This window comes from Danio rerio, chromosome 14, assembly GCF_052040795.2.
Source record: "Danio rerio strain M-AB ecotype USA chromosome 14, GRCz13ab, whole genome shotgun sequence".
NCBI classification, from domain to species: Eukaryota; Metazoa; Chordata; class Actinopteri; order Cypriniformes; family Danionidae; genus Danio; species Danio rerio.
Window position 1 is genome coordinate 28519611 of NC_141034.1, and position 24813 is coordinate 28544423.

A 24813-nucleotide genomic window follows, 5' to 3' on the forward strand; every position below is an offset into this window, starting at 1 on the left:
CCTTTGTTCAAACATATTAGATATAATTATATTTAGATATGGCTATGTATAAACATATATACAATTATAGTTAATAAACAGCTAATATATCTGAACGCATTAGTTAACAAAAAATTGTCATATGTATAGTTGACTTTAGTCAGAATTATTAGCTCCTCTGAATAATTAGCCCCGTTTATTTTTTCCCCAATTTCTTTTTAATGGAGAGAAGATTTTTTCAACACATTTCTAAACATAATAGTTTTAATAACTCATTTCTAACAACTGATTTATTTTCTCTTTGCCATGATGACAGTAAATAATATTTTACTAGATATTTTTCAAGACATTTCTATACAGCTTAAAGTGACATTTAAATGCTCAACTAGGTTAATTAGGCAGGTTAGGGTAATTAAGGGCAAATAACGATGGTTTGTTCTGTATAGGAAAAAAATTAGCTTAAAGGGGCTAATAATATTGACCTTAAAATTGTTCATAAAAAATAAAAAATAACTTTATTTTCTAGGCAAAATAAAACAAATAAGACTTTCTCCAGAAGAAAAAATATTATCAGACATACTGTGAAAATTTTCTTGCTCCGTTTATTATCATTTGGCAAAAAAAAAATAAAAAAAATAAATAAATAAAATTCTGACTTCAACTTTAAATGGTCATATGGGACTTCAAATTATAAATTTTTTACTTCTTTCTTTTGTCATTTAAATGTGTTATTCTTCATTCGGTGTGGAAAACAAATGAATCTCACATTTATTTCTTCCTGGGATGGATGGAAAAATACAACAGCTGAAAATCCTGCCTTAGTCAGTATACTTAAAGACCAGCTATAAAGTGTTTATCTATGTGTCAGTGATTATGCACACATTTTATATTTATGCTTTTTTATTCAAATCAACCATCAATTCAAAGGTTAAATCACTAATAACTAAATGAGTAGGCCCCAACAGAATCTGCACGCACAGAATTCCGCAGATTTTTATCCTATGATTGATTCTGTTTAATTATTTGTGTAAATGTGTGTAAATTTATATTTATTCAATTTTTTAAATTATTCTAAATGAATTATATGAAAATGTTCATATAATTTATTAAACAAAACAGTTTGTAAAGTAATATTTTTTCTTTTTTAGTAGATATATTAAGACTTGCTTTGTTTACCAAACAAAGTGGATCTAATTGTGTTTGCATTGTAAACATTAAATGCAAGTTAAAAAGGTATTACTTTTTAGTTCATATATTAAGGTTTTAGTTATGATACTCACAAAATAAGTCTGCATGAATCTGCAAATTTTTAACACAATTCTGCGCAGAAATAGCAAAAAATGTCCACAGATTCCATCTGGCCCTACAAATGAGTTAAAGTACAGCAAGCATTTGTTATTGAAACAGTTATTTTGAAGTTCTGCAGTTTTGCTTGTGATTACAAACAAAAAAATTTTTAAATATTTTTTGGTTTCATAATTGGACAGTATATGTATTGATGGGAAATGAAATTGAAAAGAGAGATCAGGGGATAGGATGGGGAAAGGGACTCGGGATGCCCACAGTACAATTCCACTATATTTCTGTCCAATATCGGCACCAACTATAATGTGAAATCTAAAATGACCACAAAAATAAATAAATCAACAAAAGACATCATTCTTTTAACTGAGTAACTTTTGTAATGTTAACATATTTTTTATAAGTCATTAGCTACTACATGTCACAAATCTTGAGTTCTGTGATTGGTTTAAATTATGTGTACTGTTCTGAGTAAAAACCTATACAGATCCAAACAAATCATTGTAGAGATTACCAGTAAAATGCCTTTGACTGTAAGCTATAGCGTGACTGTATGTGAAAGCATTTTTAAACTGTTTTATGTTACCACCCATAAAGACCTATTCTACTTCATTGCTGTTCTTTCATTGACTAGTGCATTAAGACAAACCTCTATCTCTTTGCTGCATTAGGTTGTAGTGTATCGGCCTGTGATGTTAAACAATATTTCTTCAGTTGCTCTAAAGATTTTTACTGTAGTATTTTCAATGCAGTAAATATCAGCACAGAATCTCAGGTGTTAAAAGGGAAGCACCATGACATGACAACATGTAAATCAGCACATCAACAAGAATCAGAGCGGCTCCTTTTTTACTTGATCAGGCATGCCTGAGCAAATTGCTCCCGAAGAAGGGTGGTGTTTGTAATTGCATGTAATGATTTTAAGTCAAGTTAGCCAATGGCCAGCGGGCTGTCAGCTTCTTCGCGTATACTTGCCCCGTGATAGAACACGTTGGATAATCCCAGCACAGAATTTCACAGATACTGCACAGTAGAACTAGCAATCTAAAAGTCATGGAGGAATCAGAGGAATGCTTGCTTTAAATTACACGGAAAGCCTGCATAAGACCTAAACAGGGAGGCTCAGAAGATGCATTTGACTTTCAGTGTCACAAATAATTTGACTTCATAACAGTTTATTTTGGGAAGAGAATAATTGTTCCCACACTGACATATAAACAAGCAGTAGTACATACCAGAACTGACCTGTTCAGCATTGCACAAGCCGAGACATAAGACGCGTCCAGCCAAGTTTCTGTACACCTCCTTCAATCTCTATTTCTCTTCAAGAGCAGGCCTTTAGTGAGTAAATAAACATAAGGAGAACACTAATGACTGTTAGTGTTATATAACACTGTCTTTGGAGCTTCTGATCTATTCATCTCATATCTGTGGTGGATTCAACATTTTGCTGAGACTTTTAAGTTTGCTGTTCTGCTTACATAAGTTTCTTTACCACAGACCAAGTCTAAAAATGCATTGCAGAATTTTCAGATACAGGATAAGCAGTGTTTGACATGGCTTTAATATGATTTGTTCATGAAGCCAACTAAATTGATACAAAAACCCTGTGATAATAACACATAATACACTGTTATACAAGTCAGTCTGGTTAAAATAATAATGGGATGTTGCACGCTAGAAAAATAATCTTCATTTATAGAAAATGTTTGACATGTTGCATACTGCAATACATCTATTTAAATAAGACAAAAGCACTATATGACTCCAAATAAAGAATTTAACCTAACAAAACAAGTTACAATGGCTTGAAAGGTTACAGAGGAAGAAGACATGATTTTAATATATAATTGTGCAGGAGTATCAAATTCACAGATCCATTGCCTCTGGGAAGCAACAGAGAAATCATAATCACCTTTAAACTTTAATCAGGACCGTGAAGTCGACAGAAGTAATTGCTTTGAAGATTTATGACAGCCAGAGGTGTAATGATGGAAAAGGTTGGAAATAAAAAGTGACAGCAAATCTTTTAGAGCTTCAGATCGACACACACACACCTCACTCACACACACACACGCACGCACACACACACACACACACACAAACAAAATCTTATTAAATGAATAAGGACAGGCCAGTTTTTGAAAATAATTTTTCCTATTATTAATGCCAGAAATGTGTACAATGTGTCATCTGCATGGCGAAATTAAGACGAAGGACAAATTCTTGTTAACTGTGTATACACTATCTGACAAAAGTCTTGTTGCCTATCCCTGTTGTGAGAGCAACAAATAAAAACTTGATGTCTAGTAAAGGAAAAGTGGGAGAAGGTGGATTTTTTAGATAAATCATCTGCTGAACTGCATCCCAATAATCACAAATACTGCAGAAGATACTGGAAATCACATGGATCCAAGATTCTCACAGAAATCAGTCATGTTTGGTGATGGAAAAATCATGGTTTGGGCATGACTTTATGTTCTATACTGTACATTATTTCTGTTAAGTGACAAGACTTTTGTCCAAGCAAAGTCAAGGCACGATCATATTTTATTTAGGTAAAGTAAGCATAATCTCGAGGCCTTTGCTTTTCATATAAGCCACCTCTGATACCAAATGATCAACTAGAAGTGAAGTTATTATTTGTTGTTCCTAAAACTTGGATATGCGACAAGTCTTTTGTCAGGTAGTGTAGATCATTAAATGAAATGTTTTAATTCAGAAGTAGTCCTGGGGTAAATGATAGCTTATATATTTTTTATAATTAATTTTAACTGAGATGAGAAACTTTGTCAAAACAATAATTAGTGAGTCAATTTATACAAATAGAAAAAAGAAAAGAGTCCAATATCAAGCCCTGCAGAACCCTGAAGGTTATTTACAACAAAATAGAAAGGCATTTTCTGATCCAAGAAGAAAATATGTTAATCTTTAGGGAAAAAACAAAATTACTTTTCAACAGTGGTTTCTTCAGAAAACTGAAAATGTAAATATTTGAAAACCTAACAAAACCAACTCCTTGCTATTCTTTTGACACACATTCAAAATACTTTTCTATAAAATATGCGTTCTCATTAATGACCTTTTGTGCACCATAATCCATTAGCCAGAGCACATTACATGGTGTAAGAAATTTGTGTTTTGTCCAAATCTGGCTGAAGAGTGAAGCACACCACTCACACCAAGAGCTCTCTGCTGTTTTTCTGAGCTTGATTGCTCTGTTGGAGCCAGTCGGTTTATTTAACTGAGTGAGACTGATGTAATGCACCAGCACTTCATGATAAACTGATGTCTTTTTAAAAACCTTCTGTCCAAACATCACATGCCATACCCATCAAACCTGCCAAAGCAGGGAACACATTTGATGGCCTTTGCCAGAGGCAGGAGTATCAGCGCAGGGCTGCGGTTTAATCCAGATTGCATGTGTCATGAGCTTAGTATGGTTCTTGGGAAAATAAAGCCTGGCTGATTTTAGCTGTCAGAGAGTGCAGCCCAGAAAATCATCCCTTCACAGTGTAAATAAACAGCAGTTAAATAACCTGATTAATCCCACAAGGCCTAGCACATTCTCTTTCTCTTTCGCTCGCACACACACAGCTGATTTTTTTTTCTTCTTAAAACTCAAAACATTTAGCAGAATCAAGCCTTGAAATATTTAGAATTTGGGTCCATCTATCATTTTAAAGATCAGGTATAATGTACTATCTTTAAATAAGAGTAAGTCAACATTTCTTCCCTTTCTTCTCTTCTAGAATATATTAAAGAATGCTGGTAACCCCACAACTTTAAAGAGTCATTTTGCGATTCATTACTGGAGTTTGAAAGTTGATTTTAACAAGTGAATTGTAACCTTGACAACAGTTGGTCAGAAGATCAAATGTTTTTACAAATATTTCCATTTGTTATTACTGAAATCTGCATCATTATAATTTTGACTTTTCACTCATCTGAAGATAAAACATTGGTATTGTGGTGTCAAAAAATATACATGAAAGAAATATGTCTGAATGCATTTGACCTTTTTGTTATTCTGCAAAAGAATTCATTGTAAATTTCAAAGAAATGTCAGCTAAGAACTTTCTTTTCAGCTTAGTCGCTTTATTAATCCAGGGTCGCCACAGCAGAATGAACCACCAACTTATCCAGCACATGTTTTTCGCAGCGGATGCCCTTTCAGCTGCAACCCATCACTGGGAAACATCCATACACATTCATTCATACTCTTACAATATGGACAACTTAGCCTACCCAATTCACCTGTACCGCATGTCTTTGGGCTGTGGGGGAAACCAGAGCACTTGGAGGAAGTGCATGTTTGCATGTTCTCACTTGGGGAGAACATGGGGAGAACATCCAAACTCCACACATAAATGCCAACTGACCGAGCCCAGGGTCAAACCAGCGACCTTCTAGCTGTGAGGCGACAGCACTACATACTGTGCCACTGCGTCGCCCAGCTAAGAATTAAAATGTAATAAATAAATGTAGTAAACAAAAAATTTTCAAGATCTCTTTTTTTTTTTTAGCTGTAGCTTTGCAGCAGCTTGGTGGTGAGCGTTGTTTTATTGATTTTCATTTCTTTAGTGTTCAAAATGGACAAAACTTATTTAATAGTTTCAAATAAAAATGTCCTAAATGCATAACATCAAATGTTAGCTTTCCATTTATCATTAAAAAATAACTATAATTTAAATATAGGGAAGTCTAGAATCGATCACGTGATTGCTGATTATGCGATTTTAGATTCAATCGGAATCGGACGTTCGGACTCGAACTCGAGAATACATATATATATTCTCATTATTTTCGAACACATCTATAGTTATGCGGTGACACAGAGTTAGTTAGTTGGGATTGTCTGCCGGTATTTTAAGTTGAGGTGCTATTTGTTTCCTCCAAACATAACGCCTGAGATTCACTCCAAATAGTTAAATTTTAGTCTCATCTGACCAGAGAATTTAGTTTCTTATGGTCTGAGAGTTCTTTAGATGCCTTTTGGCAAATTCCTAATGGGGAGTGGCTTCTGTTTGGTCACAGGCCTCCACTTACAAACCTCCAAACATCTTCCACTTACAGATGATGGAGACCACTGTGCCTTACTGAATGAGCACTGTGCTGCGTCCGACAGATTGCACTATCATGTTTTTCTCTTCTTCTTCATTCTTTTATATCACATTTTACCTGTTTTTATGTTTTGTTTTGTTTTTACGCATTTTTATTATTTGTTTTTATTTTTATTTTACTTGTTTCTTTTATTCTTGTTTATGTAAAGCACTTTGAATTGCCATTGTGTATGAAATGTGCTATATAAATAAACTTGCCTTGCCTTGCCTTGCCTTATTGGAACTTTCAGAGCAGCAGAATTCTTTTCAGTAACCTTCCCCAGCCTTGTGCCTCAAGACAATTCTTTATTCAATACTTTTGTCCATATGACTGATGATTTTCAGGTTTTTTAATTTGTAATAAAATTGCAACAATTTCAAAAATCTTTTTTTTTTCACATTGTCATTATGGGGTATTGTGTGTAGAATTTTGAGGAAATAAATGAATTTAATGAATTTTGGTATAAGGGTGTAACATAAAACAATGTGGAAAAAGTCAAGTGCTATGAATACTTTCCGGATGCACTGTGGATCCAAAGAGACTTACCTGCATTAAAACTAAATGCATTGTTTATGTACTGTGGAGAACAAAGAAACTGAGGACATGCCGCTATTTTAGCAAGCCGGTAACTGTAAATAGAATATGGGTCACTCTGACATTTTGTTTTAAAGCCTTTATAAGACAACAAAAGAGTAACGTGACTAAAGTCTTAAATACTTAAAGTGATATGTAAAAGGATATCCATCACATCCTCCCTATGTAAGGTATATAACTCAAAGAGAATGTGCTGCCATCCATAAATTGCTATGCGGTGATGACATGTGCGGTTAAGAGTTAAAATCTTCCACTGGTTTCTGCCCTCCCTTGAGCTTTCTTTGACAATATACACGTTTTTTGTTGTTTTCCAGTCTCATCTTCATTCTGTGTTTAATCTGAGATCTCAATAGTTGTATTTATAAGGGCAGGTAAAAACTACACCCCAGTATGAGAACCCAGAGCTGTGCATTTTGATCGCGCAGAAGAAGCAGGCACCTTCCTTTAAGCTAGGGGCTCAACCTTGGCTGGGAAGTTGAACTGGTAATGGGCAGCCAATCCAGCATCTTAGCAACTGCCATTGACCTGCTGCGGAAACTATGTGTGAATGAGGCACAAGTCCTGAGACAAGTTTGCACCCAGGGTATAGGGCCATTTTTTCATGGGCCATAATAGTGGCTTTGTGCACACATTATCTGCAGGCCTGGAGGACCCTACTTGGGATGAGAAGCACGGGAGACAAAGCAGATGCCCGCTGGTGTAATTGCACCAACAGCCGCATACCGTAGTGCACCAGAACTGTTGTGTAATGGATGAAATGGGCAAGATGCTTTCTCCCCACCTCGGACAGTGATATTCCTTGGCGTAAGAAAGCAACAGACCTTCTTAAAGGGATAGTTCACGCAAAATTTAAATTCTGTTATTTATTTGTCCAACTAAATTTGTTTTAAAACCATAAGATCTTTCATCTTCGGAACTGAAAGTGTGTTTAATAATATCAGAGAGCTTTTTATTAGACATCAAGGATCCTGAAATGTTTAAGGTACCATGAACATCATCAAAACAGTCCATGAGTTATCAGTGCTTTAACCGTAATTTTATAAAGCCAAAAAAAATTTTTTTTAAACAATTTATTCCCTGTGACGCGGTGGCGCAGTAGGTCGGTTGCTGGTTCGAGCCTCTGCGTTGCAGAGTTGCAGCTGGAAGGGCATCCGCTGTGTAAAACATGTGCTGGATAAGTTGGCAGTTCATTCTGCTGTGGCATTCATGAGTGCATTTATGAGAACACTAAAACGCTGTTTTCAAGCAGAGGAAGATGCACACTGTAGATTAAATAAACTTTGTAAAATCCACATCTGAAGATTTCAACTGAGAAGATGACCTGCAGTTTTTTGCCCAACCATAACCCGGATTTTTTACTTCTAAATCAAGTTATAGCCATTACCCATGATGCGTAATGTAATGTACTGTGTGTACATTTATATAACACATTTATTGTGTATGACCATACACCCAAAGCCCTTCACAATCATGAGGGGGGGTCTCTCCACACCACTACCAGTGTGCAGCATCCACTTGAATGATAGGACAACGGCGCCAGAACGCTTACCACACACCAGTATTAGTGGAGAGGGGAGACAGTGATACAGGCAATTCTGTGGATGGGGATTATTAGGAGGCCATGATGGGTAAGGGCCAATAGAGAGAATTTGACCAGGATACCGGGGCTACACCCCTGCTCTTTACAAGAAGTGCCATGGGATTTTTAATGATCACAGAGACTCAGGACCTTGGTTTAACGTCTCATCTGAAAAAGCACTAGCATTTATAGCGAGGGAAGGACATCTGATGCGGTACAGAGTTTGTTGTCTTAGAAATAAGTTATATTGAGTAGATATTATATATATGTATAATATCTACTCAATATATATATATATATATATATATATATATATATATATATATATATATATATATATATATATATATATATATGTATGTATATATATATGTATGTATATATGTATGTATATATGTATGTATGTATGTATATATATATATATATATATATATATATATATATATATATATATATATATATATATATATATATATGTATATATGTATATATAATATATATGTGTGTGTGTGTATATATATATATATATATATATATATATATATATATATATATATTTTTTTTTTTTTTTTTAAATAATGCTTTCAGTGTATTACAACAGTGTGTCATCAAGTGATGAGCACAGTGATTCTGCAAAATTAACAATAAAGTGGCGTTTGTCTGACAGGTCTATTTGCAATAGCACCCTCACAATGATATTGGATAAGATGAAATGACCATGCATCTCATTGAAACTTCAAGTGATTTTACAAGGGAGAAGTTAAAGGCCTACAAGTCTTTGGATGCCTACAACTTTGTTCTGTGTGGTCATGCGCAATAAATATTGTTTCATGATTACCAGATTCAAAACTTTGCAGTGCTAAAACAGAGGTTCTGCCAAGACAAAGACGAGGAAAGAAGACGAAGCTATACAAGGCCGGGGTAATCATCACCAAGCAAAACAACTGCATTCTGACAGTGCACTGCACCTGTATGGCAGAGTATGTGGACTTAGATATTTACATTTCATTCTAAGCATTCAGGATCCGTAGTTTAATTAACCATATTTAACTGTTTTTGCTAAAATCATTCATTGCTGCAATCAAAAATGAGTAATGTGTATGATTCAGCATAGCATGAACTTACATGATACTAAATGAGAACTGCAGAGTCCAGCATTTTTAATTAGGTCCTCACCCCATAGAGCTCCCTTTTAGCCAAAGACGTCTGCGGTTGGCATTAAAAGCAGTGTGGTGTCCGGTAAAAGTTAAGTTTTTTTATTTTTGGACTTAATTTGGCATCCGTCCGCACAACACATGTTTGCTATTGCAACCGGTCTTTTTTTGCAACCAGGAACCTGTGTGACGTCATATGTGATGTAGGTTGGTAAGTCCTCTATAGGTGAATTGAATAAACTAAACTGGCTGTAGTGTATGTTTGTCAATTCCTGTGTATTCCAGTATGTTTCCCAGTGCTGGGTTACAGCTGGAAGGGCATTCGCTGTGAAAAACATATGCTGAAATAGTTGGCAGTTTATTCTGCTTATGGCAACCTCTGAGACCAAAGGAAAATGAATGAATAAATGTTTTCTAAACATGAATGAAGGTATTATGTCTTTGTAATGACATCTATCCCTTTTAACAGTTAACTTTTGCTTAGACTTTGCTCAATTTTTGAATGGCACTGTCTGTTAGAGCATCCAGAAGATGATGTTCAACATCCAACTGACAGATTGTCCCCCTTCTCTGTCGTATTATGAGAGAAAAGTTGATAGATGCAAGACAATGGTGCTATTGTTGTGGTGGAGAAGGAGGCATATTGGCATATTGTGAGTCACAAAACATCCTCGTTATTACGTACAGAAGCGCATGACATGCTTAGAAGATGAATACTAATAAGACATTGGAGAATCAAACTCCTCACTGTGGATTCGAAGAAGAGCTTGGTGGAGAATCGGCCATCAATGTTCTCTCTTCAACAAAAGATGAGTTCTGTTAAATACTTCAAAGTGATCCAATAAAGGATGAGAGATTCACTGCGGCTAATTATTGTAACCGAACAAAATCCTCTTAGCGATTGCATCAGGATTCATGTGCTGAGGATTATGGGAAATGTGCAGAGGTTGTTATGCTCTGGATCAAGAATGATAAATAAGCAAATAGGGCTCAACGCAGCTGGGTGACTGAAATGCAAAACTATGAGGGGGAGAGATCACAGTGAAGCTGCACAATAGATAGACTGTAGAGATTTCTTCTGGTTTGGAAGATCTGGTCCTAATCTGTATTTCTCAGGGGAGAACAATGAGATACAGAGAGATTTCATGAGTCACTTTCAACTTCATTGTTCTGCGGAGGAATGCGTCATCGCTTGCCGGAAGCATTTAACCACGTCAACCCCCATATTTTATACACTGATATAACATTATGGCAATTTGAATGCAAAACAGTTTCTGTTCTGCAATCACCAGGGAATGCATGAATCACTGAATCTCGACTGTTTGTTTTTCTGTATAGGATTTCAAGTGGTAAATCATAAGTTCAGGAAAAGTCCAACAAACATAAATTAGATGTTTGTAAATACACCCTTGTCAAAGTAGGAAGAAGTACTTCATTATATTTAAAGTCGTCCTAATAATCGGCTGATACTTAAAATGAATCCACTTTCATTATGTTTCTTAAAGATTGTAAAAATAATATATTAATTTAACGAACATTTAATAAAGAACATATTTTATCGTGTTTTAAAGATTTACACTTTTTTTATGAGGTGACTAACACACTACAGCACATGTGATGTACTTGTTTGTAATTTTACCTGTAGAGTGGATTCGATATTACATTTGAACTCTCCATTATTATTTAAGAAACCAAATATCCCCTCATTCCTTAACAATAGGTTATTGTACTCTGAAACCCAACATTAAAACTTTAAGAAATTGAAACTTCCTCAATAGTCCAAAAATAACTTTGAATGAAACCAAGTTTTGTCAGGTGAAGTTTGAGTGATTGGGTGACATGAGACTGATGTGAAAATGCTGCCTACTTTACAAAACACTGAAATTAAAGGAATTATTTTAATACATTGAGAATGTCTACACTGCAAATTTTAGACAGTAGATTTAAGTACCTTAGAGTTAAAATTAACACTCCCTCAGAGTTTATATGGGAACCACTATGAAGGTGTTAAAATAACACTTTGGAAAGTGTTAATTAGCACAATTAGCTCTTATATTGTAAAATATCTGTTAAATTTACAGAAAAATACCAGCAGCTGTGATTGCATATTTTTTTCCGTAAAAAATACGGAGGTTTTATAGAACTGTTTAAATTTACAGAAAATAACCGTATTTCATGAACTGATACAATGTTCAGTTCACAAAATCGTAGCTTAGTGCATAAAAATGTAAAGTCATTAGATGCATTAATGTGTACATGTGTGATTGCAATTAACATTGCCCTGGTAACTACACAGTTACATTTAAACAAAAGATTCAGTATAAAATCAATTATTTTCAGTTCATCTTGGACATGAACAAAGACAATATATCGTCCACAATGGTTTGCTGTTTTTTTTTCCTTTCGTGATTTTACAGAAAAATAATATGCCAGTAATCTACTGTTTTTAACATTTTTCATTCATAAATTTAATCTACAGAATATTTCTGTTAAAAATGCATTCCACAGTCTATATTTTTAATCGAACACATGCTGGTATATAAGTGTCTTTCTTTTCATGGTGTACAAACTGTTTCTGATACTATGTGCTTTGGAACTGACCTAACCAACCCAGGCTCATTCTGATACAAATCCCTACATACAATTCTGTAGAGAGGCAAATAAGTCCGAGGAGGTACGTTTTTTAGAGTTTTTTAGAGGTAGAGTTTTTTTTCGTGAATCCACCAGAGGCCGCTGTGTACACTTTTTCAGATCTCACATTTCTCTCTTGAGTGCCATTCACGCTTGCTGTTCACTTGTAAATTCACCAGAGGCTGCTGTCCACTGATGGACTGACTGACCAATTGATTGACCCACCCTGCTCCTTCCTTAAACTTCCAGAGGTGGGTAGTAACGACTTACATTTACTTCGTTACATTTACTTGAGTAAAATTATTGGGTAACGTGTACTTTTTGAGTACATTTGAATATGTGTACTTTTACTCTTACTCAAGTAAATTATTATAGAAAAATCTGTACTCTTACTTCGCTACATTTCGCGGCGTTCCTCCGTTACTGTCAAATGATAATAAAAAAAGATCCATATGTTTTGTTTGCAAATATCGCGAGGCGCCGCATTGGAGAGGTTGTGTCACGAGAGGTTGCTATAGAGCTGGTCTCCCGCTTTCCGCCTGTGTGTTGAATAATGGCTGACGAGGGAGACGTGCGAGTTATACTGCGGTCACGCCATGGCCATTTGCGGTTCCGAGAAGGACGATCATGCTGTCTGTGTAGTGATTTTATCGGACCAGGTCAACCGGCCTCAAGTTCAGTCTGTTTTCACTCCAAGGTGTCAACAAGAATAGTCTGACAATGTGATGCATGCTGTACATCAACTGACATCAAAGCATATACATAAATTCCAGCTCCAACATGAAAAAAGTGGTGGTAAGTGTCAAAATTATCCCAATTTGAAACTTATTTATGGTAACTATGCAGGCCCAAAGATCCAGAATTTGTCCCATACGAGCTCATTTGTCTTATTTTGTCTGCTATGAAATTAATACTCTGAAAAAGGCTTTAAGACCAAGCAAAATGCTATATTAAAATTAATTTGAAAACTAATTTGACTATTTTTGTTATCCATGAATTTTCAATCAAATCAAATGTACTTTTTTACAAGAGAGGCTAGAAAAAATTGTGAAGCTCTTTTATTATTATTATTATTATTATTATTTTATTTTTTATTATTTAAATAGCCAAATTCTGACAGAGGCCAGTTTGTAGGCTAAAGCTACAATAGGCTACAGTTTTTAATTTTAAAACTTAAACAGATTCCTATTTTTTCTAACGATTTAGGATCTAATACATTTGTATTTTAAAAATAAGTATTTAATTATTTTTTTTTATTCTAAATCTTTAGAAAATATTTTGGTACATTAAATGTGTCATTATAATGATGACCTAACAGGCTAATCCAGCTAAAATTTTTACCACACTTTTAGATTTTACCACATTCTCAACCTGTTATTTACTGGTTTATTTGACTTTTTCTAACCTTCTTTCTGGAACTGTTTTTTATTAAACTCAAACCCCATCGTCAACTCTTCTTTGCATCTAAAGTCCGCCAACATACACAGTGAGCTACAGGATGAACTGGTAATGGCAGGAAAGCCATTCATACGGAGGTAAGTGGTCAGCAGGAAAGCATGAAAAGTAGTGCTGTCATACTGCCCTGTAGCATTCGTTTTAAAGATGAAATGCAGCCATGTGATTCACGATTTCCAGAAATAGTAGGCCTTCATAATTCGGCTAGGTTTTCAGAATGAGCCTATGTTGCACCTAACAGGCTGTTTGTTAAGATTGGAGCATCTCATTTTGTACAGGATGTGTTCCGTGTTCTTGCAGTCTTTGCGAATCCAGTCTCTGTGTTCTTGGTATTGAGAAACAACCACTTATTAGCATGAAAAGGTGTGTTTGATTGGGGTTAAACGCAAGAAATTGGATCTCACTGGCCAGTTTTAAGCATCTTTAATTTAAATTACATGGTGCAATTTCAGCCATCATTTGGTCATCAGAGACAAATTTGGCGAATCCAAAGAAAGATTTCAATGATCCTATGCTAAAATCTGTGGTCTTTGATTGTTGTTTTGACATGTTCACTGACAGCCGCTTAATAGTAATTGCGATTTCTCTGAGATGAAGTTCCGGTGGTGTCAGAAGACTTCAGAAACTTTCCTGCAGTGTGACTTCAGCTATGATGAGTGTCAATACAAGAGCCAATAGGAGCGCTGAATGTCATGACACAATGAACACTTCAAAACACTGTGTGAGACTGTTAAAAGCGCATTTTTCTGGTTTTATGATTAATGCATATTATGAGCAAAATTACTACTACAGATTGTTTATGTGTGCTGCGAGGTATCATTTCACAATGTGGATTACTAAATGCGTCATAGATGGATGACGTCAAAGTCCAGGTGAGTTTTCTTGCATGGATCTGTTTGACACATCTTGATTGTCGTTCAGTCTGCCATTATGACAGCTGAGATCCTACAGTCTGACATGGAAATCATGTTTGTGCAGACTGACAAGCTACAATCATGTAGTAGGAGTATAAACAACTGTGCAGTCTTTACCCATTTTAATGTCTCTCTGGGATCGTTTTTTTTCCAGCTTATTCCCTTTATTAATCTGGGGTCGCCACAGCTGAATGAACCACCAACTTATCCTGCAACCCATCTCTAGGAAGCAAACATACACACACATTCACACTCATACACTACGGACAATTTAGCCGACCCAATTCACCTGTACCACTTGTCGTTGGACTGTGGGGGAAACCGGAGCACCCGGAGGAAACCCACACGAACATGCAAACTCCACACAGGAACGCCAACTGACCCAGCCGAGGCTCGAACCAGCAACCTTCGTGCTGTGAGGCGACAGCACTACCTACTGCGCCACTGCGTTGCTCCGTCTCTCTGAAATCAAAGTCATAATTGTTACTATATAATGCAATGCTTTGCCACTCATTTCATTTCGCTTTGGCTTAGTCCCTTTATGGTTCAGGGGTCACTGGAGCGGATGCCCTTCCAGCCGCAACCCAGCACTGGGAAAAACCCAGACACTCTCGCATTACACACGTACACTACGGCCAATTTAGCTTACCCAATTCACCTATACCAGATTTCTTTGGACTGTGGAGGAAACTGAAGCACCCGATGGAAACCCATGCCAACACGGGGAGATTATGCAAACAAAATTGCCAACTGACCTAGCCTGGGCTCGAACCAGCACCTTTCTTGCTGTGAGACAACAGTGCTAACCACTGATCCACCAAAAAATTAGCTTTCCTGTAGCTCAAATAGTAGTGCATGATGCTAGCAATGACAAGATCATGGGTTTGATTATCAGCTAAAGTAAGAATTGATAAAAATTTGTGCCTTCAATGCAAGTGATAAAAGTGTCTGCCAAATGCATAGATTTAAATGTAACACATGCAACTATGGCTTTGTCTGTTTGATACTGAATACTGCTACATTTGTAACAAGAATGACTCATATTGGTTTCAGTGTATAACACACCAATCCGCTTATTAAGAGATGCTGTTAGTTAAATGCCGGCAAAGCAGAGCATGGAAGCAGCTTTAAGCGGAAAGCACAAGTATGTCTGCAGTCTGGAGGTATTATAAAGCTCAAGCGTCCAAAATTGAAGAATTTATGTCAGGGGTGTCCAAACTTTTTGGGCCGAGGGCCAGATGCAAAAAAAAACAACGTTGTCGCGGGCCAAATTTTACACACATCACACAGACACGCATATATATATATATATATATATATATATATATATATATATATATATATATATATATATATATATATATATATATATATGTATATATATATATATATATTGACCTTAAATGGTTCATAAAAAAATTAAAACCGCTTTTATTCTAGCCGAAATACAACAAACAAGTCTTTCTCCAGAAGAAAAAATATTATCAGACATACTGTGAAAATGTCCTTGCTCTGTTAAACATCATTTGGGAAATATTTAAAAAAAGAAGAAATAAATCAAAGAGGGGCTAATAATTCAGACTTCAACTGTGTGTATATAGATAGATAGATAGATAGATAGATAGATAGATAGATAGATAGATAGATAGATAGATAGATAGATAGATAGATAGATAGATAGATAGATAGATAGATAGATAGATAGATAGATCATAACAAGAACTGCTGCTTAATTGAATGCATTTAATAGCGACACCCGGTGGTTATTTATTGAATTACGTTCATTTTTGTATAGCGGGCCAGATTCTATTGAAATTTATAAAAAGCCTCGCGGGCCGCCACAAAACTGATTGCGGGCCGCAGATGGCCCGCGGGCCGTAGTTTGGACACGCCTGATTTATGTTATGTATAACTTGATTGTTCAAGCTACCTCACAGAAGTGCTCTGTTTGAGAACAAAACTGTTGAATGTTAAAATAAAGTAACCTAAATAAAAAATGAGGAACATCCTGGATCAGTTTTTTCGCTCTTCTTTATCCTCTTTTTAATGTATTATAGAAGTATCAGATCGGGTTTCGGCATCGGTAGATACTTAAAATCAAATGACTCAGACTCGTACTTAAGGTTCAAAAAAACCTGATCGGTACATCCCTATTATATACTTTAAATGTACTAAATTTCCACTCTATCTTAGCACTCTTTTCAAAAGGTACATTTTTGTACCTTACATTTCCACATTTGCAACTTAAAGGTAGATATTGATACCTAAAAAGTACAAATGTTTACCTCCTAGTACCTTTAAACAATAGTATACTTTAAGGTACAATTAAGGATTACATTTTGACCTTTTGAATAGGCATCACCCCAGTGACAGGTTTTGTACCTTTATTTTAGACAGTGTACATGTACTGGTGGTCAAAAAGCATTCTATAGGTTGTTAATTGTTTTAAATAAAATTGACATTCGCTTGCCTTTTACATGCAATTAAGTGTCCGAAAGCATTTACTATATGGACTTAAAAATATTTATTATAACTCTAAAGGTGTGCTTAACAGTTTTAAAAGTATGGTAAAGGTACATCATCATGCATGTCAGATCCTTCAGAAACTAACCACACCTGTAATGCACAGAAAGAGTTTTTCCTTTGATTCAAAGCCACACAAACCATGCTTTCTTTTCAGAACAAACCACGTTTGCCCACATCATCACAACGCAAAACAGAGAAAACCGCATCCCGCCCTCAAGGAGATTAAATTACAGTAGCAGGACATTGTTCTGTTTCTTTGGCAAATATCGCAAACATGTCCATCAGCAATTATGAAAAGAACAGGTGGAAGAGCCAAAGATGACAATGCCAGTTTAACACCAAAAGTTTCCCCATCCCTCCACTGAAGACTCAAGACAGAGAGAAGCCTTGTGCATCGGTGTCCTTTTACTGATGAATCATACATGATAATGCTCAGAAGAGAGTCCCAGGACAATAAGCGTCGTCAAGAATTCTCTGGAATGTTATGTAACCGAGCCCTTTGGATTAGCAACGCTGTTACAAGCAGGAACAATATAGCACTTCTGCCTCAAATTTCATCTTTCCACATAAACAGGATGTTTTGTTTACTCTTCAATGAAATTACTATTGTAAAGGGAGGGTAATGTTGTCCCATGGTGCAGCGTCCGTTCATCCATCTGACCACGTGTGTCGGGGTGAGGGTGTCTATACGCAGCAGGGAGGTCTCGCTTAAAGCTGCCAATCGCAGCAGGAGGCTAATTACTGTCTCCTTGCCCTACGTGGCGGGGGGTGTGAAAGTGTGGTGTGCCGCTCCAAAGGCAATGTAGAGCACCAGCGGATGCCTTCTTAAGCATGGGAACCCAATTCACGTGCAAATGCATGGGTATCGGGAAGTCCCATGGATGTCTCTGCCATTCAGCCTCCCACAGCAATTCATATCACTCTGCTTTAATGTCCTGTAATTAAACCCTTGTGTAACATCTCTATCAGGGAAAAACAAATGATGGTTCTGGATTTTGTTTAGTATTATGCTACAGTATAATGAAATTTCAAAGCAATTATAGTAATTATAGGAATAGAAATATGACAGATGATCTATTGTTCATTCAATATTTGTTGTTTACAATAATGTCAAGTGTTCACAATTAAATATTGCTTGATAATAATAGTAGGTTTGGCATGCTGTCCCTTGTGAGAACCCTGAGCTCTGATATATCTGAGCCCAGGGCTCCCGCCTGGTCATTGAGCATATAAGAGGTACTAGATCATTAGTTCTTGAGAGCTCCACCAGGTAAAGGAGGACAGTGGGAGATGAGGTGGAAAAGGGGATTCTTTAAAAAACGAAGATATAATGTTAGTCGGGCTATTTATGATGAGTTTGGAATAATCCAGCTGCGATAAATTACATGTATATTACTTGCTCCTCTCAACGTTAGTTTGTGAAACTTCACTATGTGAATAGCACTTGCAGCAATATTTTACACACGTCATTAACTCACAAAATACAAACTAAAGATGAAACATGAACATTGAGTGGTGCTATCTCACAGCAAGAAGGTTGCTAGTACTCAGCTTGGTCAGTTGGCATTTCAAAGTCCAAGTCCAAAGACATGTGGTATAGGTGAATTGGGTAAGCTAAAATTGTCCATAGTGTATGTGTGTGAAAGAGAGTGTATGGGTGTTCCCTGGTGATGGGTTGCAGCTGGAAGGGCATCCGCTGCGTAGAACATATGATGGATAAGTTGGCGGATCATTCCGCTGTGGCGACCCCAGATTAATAAAGGGACTAAGCCAAAAAGAAAATGAATGTATCCTAAGTGTGACACTTGCAACAAAAAACTATAACAAATAACATAAAACGTGTAGTGTGCACTATCTATAAGGAAGCAGCAAAGCTGTAGTACTCTCGTTTCTTTAGTAAGTTCTTTAGTTGTAGTAAAAAAAAAAAAAAAAAGAGTAAAAAAAAAAAAGAAAATCCAGTTTTGGGTAGCATTTCCAAAAACAAGACATATGCATTAAATGTGTCTTCTACTTGATGGCCATAATACACTTCAACTAGTTTGACATCACTTTGAAAAAAACCAGAGCAATAAAAGTTTGCTTCGAGATGCTTTTAGGAGTTCTGTTGGTGGCATAGTGGCCCAGTGGTTAACACTGTAGCCCATACTTGCCAACACTCCCATTTTTCCCGGGAGTCTCCCGTATTTCAGACCCATCTTCCGCCACCCTCCCATTTTGTTATTTCTCCCAGAAAACTCTCGTAATTCCACCCCGTCTCTATCCTCAGCTTTTAGGTACTCTGTAACACCGCCGGGTTGCCAACTTTGGTAAAGTATTCGATCCCACATCCGCTTGCAACCCAGTCCATAGTACAGTTACCAACACCACAGTACAGTTAGTAACCCGGTTCTCAACTGTGTTATTCAGACAATGACACATTAACATTAATAACACATAACTGACATTTCTGTGTGGATTGTGCATGTTCTCTCCATATTTGCGTGGGTTTCCTACAGGTGCTCCGGTAAGTGTGGGACCGCTTTGTTAAATTGACATGGAAATCTTTACTAGTTCATTTCATCTGTCAAGACAACCAAGTTAAATTATAAACTCTAAAGAGCTGCTTATAGTACAAATGGAAGTGTATTTCGACTTTAAAAGCAACAAAGAGAATTCTTCATGTTTAATACTGTAAACCTGCTTGCTTTAAAGTAAAATATAAAATTGATGTGACTTTAATTAATGCTTTTCAGAGCTTGTGTAAACATCCATATCACTATTGAATAACAGATGCCTTAATTGCTTTTCTCATCTATTTTCTGTATTTTTACAATTTAAGATGAATATACATTTTTTTAATTGAGAAAAAAAAGGCAGGGCAACCGGTTTCTCTGTGGTTAGCACTGTCGCACCACAGCAAGAATATCTCTGGTTCGAATCCCGGCTGCGTTTGCATGTTCTTCCCATGTAAGTGTGGAATTCCTTCGGGTGTTCCAGTTTCCCCCACAGTCCAAAGATATGCGCTGTAGATGAATTGACTAAACTAAACTGGCCGTAGTGTATAAGTGTGTCTGTGTTGTGTATGAGTGCGTATGGATGTTTCCCAGTACTGGGTTGTAGGTGGATGAATAATAAACAAATAAAAAAAAAGGCACAGCACATATTTGCATGTTCATCTAAATGTGGCTATTAACAATCTAGATGTCATCAGGACGTTTGCCAACAGTATACAGCTTCTCAGGTATTTGAAACATTTTTACTTCTAAACTAAGGACGGTAAGTATTTTGGGGCTTTAGGTAGTCAAACAGTACTGCTGGCTCTGTAACTGATCATAAATGACAGGTGAGTAAATCTGTACAGTCAGGCCTTCATACCACGCCTGGAATGATTCACAGCTTGCTGCTGCTGTGCACTTGCTAGAGTGTTCTGGAAGGTTTCTACATCATTGATGTGTGGTTGCTAGGTGGATGCAGTAAAAGCTGCAGTAAAAAGTGTTTTTAAATAAATATTTTAATAAAAAAATTATTCTTTCTTCTTCATTTACATGAATGGCTTTATTTGTTACACTTAAAAATATATATCTATTACCCTTTATATATTATTAAAGGATAATAGATCCTATTATCCTAAATATATATCTATTATACAAAATACAAACTAAATATATAACATGAACATTTAGTTGTGTTCATGTTATATAATTAGTTTTTTTTTGGTTTTATGCACATTTTAGATATGCGCATAAAAACGGTTGATGGAAACACCATGATGGCATGAATTTTAAAAATGTGCATAAAAAAACTTATGCACATAACGGAGTAGGATAAACTTTTTATTCGATAAGAAAAGATGCTGAGCACACTGTTAAACATCTGAAATGTTGTTTTGGTCATTCTAAAACGCCTCATCGTTTAAGTACTAGTGGTATTATATTATAAATGACCTCCAGAATCAAGAGTGTCTGTGCTCAGCATCTGACACCTACCGCGAGTTTACTGTGTGTCAGGATTGCCGTCTGAGGTGGAAGTCATTTATTAGATGAAGAAAAGACTGACGCAGCTTCTCCTACTGCGGCAAATTCAGTTTTTACTGTTGACATTTGGTGCCAGTTAATCAGAAAGTGACGATTTTGTTTGCATTGATTCGTTGGATGGAAACGCTGCTTTATTTGCAAATCTTTTATGCCATAATCCAGTTTTGCGCATAAAGTTATTCACATTTATGGATGGAAACATACTGACTTACATAGTATTTAATTCCAATACTATGAATATTAATGATTACAGGTTTCCAGCTTTCTTCCAAATATCTTGTTTAGTATTCAGCAGAATAAACAAACTCACAAAAGTTTGCAACCACTTCAGGGTATATAAACAGTGAGTATATTCTCATTTTAGGGTGAACTATTCCTTTATTAGGAATCCAAGCAGTTGGAAATTTCTTCATGCAGATATTACAGTTTTCAAGTACACTGTCAGAAATAAAGGTAAGCAAGCTGTCACTGGGGTGGTACCTTTTCAAAAGGTACAAATTTGTACCTAAAAGGTCCATATTAATACCTCAAAGGTATATATTAGTACCTTAAAAGTACAAAAGTGTTCCTCTTAAAAGGTACTAATATATTCTTTTGAGGGACCCTTTAAGTACAAATGTGTACCTTTTAAAAAGGTACCACCCCAGTGACAGCTCGTGTACCTTTATTCCTGAGAATGTTGGGCACTCAAATGTAAAAGCTGCTTGGTTTAAAATTGACTTTTTGAACTGTGCTTTATATTTCACTATCCTATTGTTCCCTAGACAAAAGCAACATTTGCCTTAATTTCAGTAATGCGACAACAGATTCATCTGTGAATTTTGACAGTTTATATTTTATTTTACTATTCAGGATAGAAACAACTTAATAAAATCCTAAGAAATCATATTTTGTTCCCTTAGATATGACTGAATATTTGAGCTTTTAACGCTGATCAGGTAAGATCTAATCACTATGAAAACTAATACATCACTTTCAACATTATTTATGCCCGTGGCACAAACAGGTCACATGACCAAAACTGAAATTTGTCATGGCACTTGCCATGTGATTTAAAAGTGAGTGACATTGCACAATATTTCGTGCAAAAGAGACAGTGAGTCAGAAGGATGTTTGAGAGCGTGTTTTGGCCAGCTTTTATTTTTCTGTGAGTGGTGCGTTAAATGTTACAGTATATGATAAACACCAGTTAGGTGTTGTGTACCCTGAGACTACGCCCCCACCAACTGGAGCTCAGCAGTATCCACATCCTGCTCATCTTTCTGTCTGCTTTCAGGGGCTATAAATGCAGGTATTCCTTAACAGATGACAATATTTAGCAACTGCTACTGTATCTAACTATTGCTCAGGGTAAGCAAGTTGAACAAACCTCTAATTGTAGGTTTAAACTTAGGAACTCATCCCAATCCTTTTGCTCTGTGGACTTAAATGACAGCTCAAAACCTTATTGAGAAGAGCTGTGCTATTATTGTTCCTATAAGGGTTTAGGCTTAAAATGGGACCATATTTGGGGACAAGACATTGTAGAAACCAGACAACATCAGTAAACTCTTAAACAACTGTTATTCAATAGTATCTGGATGCAGCCTTTATGATGCAAGCTGAGACTGCATCGCTCAGAGATGCAATGCACTCAGTGGAGCTAGAGACACCACTGTGAGGGGTAGGGTTAAAAAGTATTGGATGCAGTTCAGATTGCATCTGCACCTAGTCTGCAGCCTGACCCTTCTTCTGTTATTAGCAATATGGCTATTGCATTGATTAGTGCATTGCAAAATAATTACTTGTGGAAGTAGTAGTTTAATAAAAAACAACTGTCCCCACTGTTCTGTAATGTGGGCTGTTTAATTGGCTAATAGATTGAAAGTGATGTGTTTAAAATAATAGAAGTGTGGAATTTAATGACATTATTAATTAATTAATTCTGTGAAAAATACATATAATACTACATACTACATATAATATAACAAAAAATAATAAAATACAATCTTTTGTGGTAAAAAAAAATGAATTCAAGCAAAATGGTTCAATTCAAACAAAAAGTAATTAAAAAAGTTAATTAGAAAGGGAATTTTTTAAGAAGCACAAATCAAAAAAAGCTTATCTGAAATCATCTCAAATGCTTTACATTTTCGCCAATCATAACCTCCTAAAATTACAGTGTACGTACCAGTTACAGTCAGAAGACATCTGAGAAAACCTCAGTTGTAAGCCAGAAGTAAAGCAAAACCAGCATATGCAAAATTCGGGAAAAAAAAAAAAAATCAAACAACACATTTACTGCCTTTTAGACAAATATGAACTGGTGACAGTAATTGTGTTCTTTTCAAATCTAGCCATTGATAGATAAGAAAACCCACAGGTACCAAATTCAAGCTTCAGTTCACTGTAAATACTCTAAAGCATAGTGGCATACAAATCATGGTGTGGAGATGTTAAACTCTACCGTGGTGTTGGTTTTACTGTGACGTTACTTATCGCTTTCCATGGATCTCAGATCAGTTTTAATAATTCTAAATACTTTAAGAGTTTATGTTTCTCTATGCCAGGGGTGCCCAAATTGGTCCTTGAGGGCCAATTGTTCTCAGAGTTTAGCTTTAACTTGCTTCAACACACCTGCCAGAAAGTAGTATACCTAAGAGCTTAATTAGCTGGTTCAGGTGTATAAAATAGGGGTCGGAGCTAAATGCTGTAGGATACCGGCCCTGCAGAACCCTCCCTGTCTTAGGCTAAAGAGAAAATGCTATAGGACTAGTATTTCAACAAGACAATAACCCTAAAGACACAAGTAAGCAAGCTACAACTTAGTATCAGGCAAAAAAGGATTGAGGTAACGGAGTGGCCAGCTTAATCCCCTGACCTCCACCAAATTGAAAACTGGTAGAGTGACATAATGTAATTGTGACAAATAATGTTTGCAAAACTCTAAATTTACCGAAACTGTTGGGTGTCATTTGTGCTTTCTTAGCTGAAATATCTCTTTATAGGTGCAAGAAGTTGACTGACAAAATACAATACAAATGCGCAGTAGTTAGAAAAAATAATGGCTATGCAACTAAATACTTGTTCAGTTATGTGAGCTGAAGTGGAAATAAAATCTATAAAATATTTCAAACAGATTTCATAAAATCTCTTTGAAAAGAATTGAATGTGCAATGTTTCCACTGCTTTAAATATGAATATAAAAGCTATTTAAAATATTTGCTTTTTTAAGGCACTGCCTTTTTAAAACAACTGTATAACATGTCTACCAACCATGGATCAAACATTTGTAGTACAAAAACACATTTTTATATATCATATATATATATAACACAGAAAATAACTTTTAAATGTTATTTATTAGTTTTCTCTACATTTTTGATCCAATGAATGCTTGACAGCATTGAGAAATTCCACAAATGAATTTGAACCTTTAAGACCTGCATTTATGAGCACCAGTAAACAACATGTTGGAGCATGTGTGTGATCCATTAGGTCACGCCTCCAACATATCAAGCATTCCACTCGAACCAAATCTGATTTAACTCCATTTAAACCTTGATTAAACCGTTGATATGTTG

General features: G+C 35.9%; 1 long non-coding RNA gene across 7 annotated transcripts in view; it reads right to left on the reverse strand.

Moving 5' to 3' along the window:
* The window catches only part of LOC137490493 (uncharacterized), a 75297-nt gene that overhangs the window by 4017 nt on the left and 46467 nt on the right, over window positions 1–24813 (reverse strand). For 2 of the 7 annotated variants that reach the window (XR_015507461.1, XR_015507464.1), the window contains 2 exons: window positions 15001–15173; window positions 2527–2617 (listed from right to left, as the gene is read on the reverse strand). The exons of 1 other annotated variant lie outside the window; for it this stretch is intronic. This is a non-coding gene — a long non-coding RNA (uncharacterized LOC137490493). Of the gene's footprint in view, window positions 1–2516; window positions 2618–15000; window positions 15174–24813 lie in introns of all 7 variants that reach the window. 4 more of the 7 variants (XR_015507462.1, XR_015507465.1, XR_015507460.1 and 1 more) reach the window with 3 other exon arrangements.